The following is a 3,995-nucleotide window of genomic DNA, read 5'->3' on the forward strand; positions in this document are numbered from 1 at the left end:
GATGTAGAGACACATGTAGAAACAAATGTGGATACAGAGGGAAATTGTTCTTCACATATGCAGTCAGTCTTTCATATGGAAGTGCTAAAGGAGAGAAACGCATATTGCAAGCAGAGCATTAAGGATGCAGATGCAGAGACACATGTAGAAACAAATGTGGATACAGAGGGAAATTGTTCTTCACATATGCAGTCAGTCTTTCGTACTAACACACATGTGCAGGATAGGGGCAATGCCAATGCCTCAAGTTTAATGCCATCAATTTGATTGCCAAGGACGTTGTTGTTGCAACTTGACAGTTGTGGTTCTGAAAATAAGAATCGTTATGTATTTGCCACCCTTTAAGTATGTTAAGGAAAATGAGAAGGTTGTGGAGGGCTTAAAAAACATGTCAATTGGTGGAAAGAGCACTTGCAAGAGAAAGGAGACCAAAGTGATTATGCTAAGTGGATCAATCCGGTCCTTGCCTATTGGGAGAATCTTATGCTAAACATGCAGACCCCTAGTGCAAGGGAAGACATTGGATTTCATGACTTTTGGCCAAGGAGTGTATGCAAAAAAGCTAAGCCTCTTAACCTTCAAGTGGAGGATGATGTAGATGAAAGGTTTGATGTAAATGAGGACCATTATTGTGGTCCCCAATGCGCAACAGACCTGCTGAAGAGTTCAACCCGACTCTTGATGTGTCTAAAGGAGATTTTGTGCTTGTACAACCTTGTGATGCAAATTACCCAATATGGTTGGGAGTGACAACAAGTGATGTTGATCAAAACAACAACTCGATAAACTACCTACAATTTCAGATACAATATTGGGCACCAATTTCAAAGAAGAAGAATGTAAGTGATGTGGAGGTTTATAAGGATTGCTGGGCAACTAGCTTCGTAATCTTTTAGCAATGTTGTATGAAGCTACCAAACTCATAGTTCAATCATTATTTAGATTGTAAGGCTTTCTTAAGCTTTTAAATTTATGGTTCACCCATTGTTCAAGAATTTTGATTCAATACAGATGGTGATCTTTTTAATTCTATCACCTAGTCTTTCTTACAACTTAAAGTTACATTGAATATCCTTTCTTTGTTAAAGTTTCTGTGTTTGATGGTCAACTGGAGGCTATGTGATATAAACAAACTTAATTCTTGGTGTGCATGTGTGTGTGTGTGTGCAGGCAAATTTACATCCCACCAACATTCATATATACTTGTTACAAATGTACAATAGTACATAACTCATATCGCATTATTCAAATGCTTGTTGAGAACATCCAATAATAAATCTTGCATATCGCACAGTAAACATTGTATTGGATCTAACAAAGAATTGTCCCAAAATTGTGCATATTTCCCAAAATTCCTAAATTTGAGTTCAAACTGAAATTGGAAAATTCTAGAAATCAGTTAGCTTTGGTTAGAGCATCCCTCTCCTATAAATAGAACATGAATCCTTTGAAAAAAAGGAGGAGAATTTTACTATTCTAGAACTATGCTGAAATAATGCTAATATTTACTCTTCTCTAAAATTCTCTCCAATTTGTAAGAAATTGGAGCTTCCCTCTTTCTTTAATCCCCATTGGTGGCTCCATCAACATACTAAACCAATTGATTGGTTGGGGGCCTCTACTATGAACAACGAATCAAGCAATTTGTAAGGTAAGTGGTGAATTTTGAGCTTTTCTATAATCTCTCAATGTTTCTCTCTTCTCAACCCCTCTCAAGCTTAAGAAGCTTAATTGGAATGGTTTTTGAATGCTATTGAAGTAATTAATGAATGATAGAAAAGAATTACATAAATTTACATTTATGCTTAATTCTAATGGTTTTTATGTAATATCTCTCTCTCACTAAAGAAATGGTCATACTCATGACCTATTCTCAATCCAAATGAAGCTTTTCATAAAGCTTTTCCTTAATCCAAAATTAATCTATGTCTAAGACCAAATTAATGGCTTTCCCTATGCTTTTAATTTATGAATATTGATGATTCAATCCATTATGGGTTAATGATCCAATTAGGGATCATTCTAATCATTCCCTTAATGATAAAAGCTTTATCTTTTAAAATAATTGAGATTTATCAGTCATAGTGGCGGAGCTATGGCAAAATTTTTATAAAAATTACTCATAAAATAATTTCATTCAAAGCATGAAAAGAGGATTTCCTACCATATTCTAGGAATTATCATCCTAGATTAATTAAAAGAATTTTATTGTAATCATGGAGAATTTGATTTCTATGTTATGCATAATTAAGATGCATAAGAGAAATTCTTTTATTAAAAGAATGATTTTTCATCATAAATGAATTGTATGCATAAACATATGCATAAAGGATAAAAATTTTATATTAAAAGAATGATTTTTATCATAAAATAATTGTATGCATAAACATATGCTTAAAGAATATAATTTTTATATTAAGAGTGTGATTTTCATCATAAATGGAATTTTTGCATAAATAAGATGCATAAGAGAAATTCTTTTATTCTAAAAGTGTAATTCCTACTAAATTGGATTTATGCATAGGAAGATGCATAAAAGATTGATTTTATTTCGAAAGTGTTATTCTCCTAAAAATAGAATTTATGCATGCGTAAAGAAATCTTATATCAAATATAAGAATTCTCTTGTATTCTATAAATAGATATTGAGAGGTGATAGGATGAGTTAAGAGTTATATGAGATGTGATAAGATTGAGTATGGGATGAGTGGATGTGGATGTATGGATGTGAATGTGGATGTGTATGTATAGATGTATGCATGTAGATGTGGATGTATGAATGTGCATGGAGATATGGATGTATGCATGTAGATGTAGATGTATAGATGTGGATGTGAATGTGGAGGTGGATGTATGCATGTAGATGTAGATGTATGGATGTGAATGTGAATGTGGATGTGGATGTATGCATGGAGATGTAGATGTATGGATGTGAATGTGAATGTGGATGTAGATGTATGCATGGAGATGTGGATGTATGCATGTAGATGTAGATGTATAGATGTGGATGTGAATGTGGAGGTGGATGTATGCATGTAGATGTAGATGTATGGAGGTGAATGTGAATGTGGATGTGGATGTATGCATAGAGATGTGGATGTATGCATGTAGATGTAGATATATGGATGTGAATGTGAATGTGGATGTGGATGTATGCATGGAGATGTGGATGTATACATGTAGATGTAGATGTATGGATGTGAATGTGAATGTGGATGTGGATGTATACATGGAGATGTGGATGTATGCATGTAGATGTAGATGTATAGATGTGGATGTGAATGTAGAGGTGGATGTATGCATGTAGATGTAGATGTATAGATGTGGATGTGAATGTGGAGATGGATGTATGCATGTAGATGTAGATGTATGGATGTGAATGTGGATGTGGATGTGGATGCATACATGGAGATGTGGATATATGCATGTAGATGTAGACGTATGAATGTGGTTGTGGATGTATGCATGTAGATGTGAATGTACGCATATAGATGTGGATGTATGGATGTGAATGTGCATGTAGATGTGGATGTATGGATGAGGATGCATGATTGTGCATGTAGATGTGGATGTGAAAATAGATGTATGGATGTAGATGTGGATGTATGGATGTAAATGTGGATGTAGATGTGGATATATGTATGGATGTGAATATATAATATGTGATGTGAAGGAATCTCAAGTGATGAGATGGAAAATGATGTGATGGGATGAGTATACATATAAATGGAATATGGAATAAGTAATGTGGATTGATGAGAGGGATAATGTGGAAAAATGAGAGTTAATATAGAAACTGTATTGTAAACTGTTTGTAAATGCTGTTTGTAAAATGACTGTTTTATGTCAAGAATGCTGGGAAAGCATTTTGACCATCTTGTGATTGAGGTCGTGGAGATCTAACTGATAAAATTGCAACTGCTGACGGAGAGTCAATGGAGGACGTCTCGCGTAGCAAGGTCGACCGAGGTCTTGACCAGCCTCGGTTCGATTAA

This window comes from Cibotium barometz, chromosome 61 (assembly GCF_041138505.1).
Source record: "Cibotium barometz isolate CiBa-2024 chromosome 61, ASM4113850v1, whole genome shotgun sequence".
Classification (NCBI taxonomy): Eukaryota; Viridiplantae; Streptophyta; class Polypodiopsida; order Cyatheales; family Cibotiaceae; genus Cibotium; species Cibotium barometz.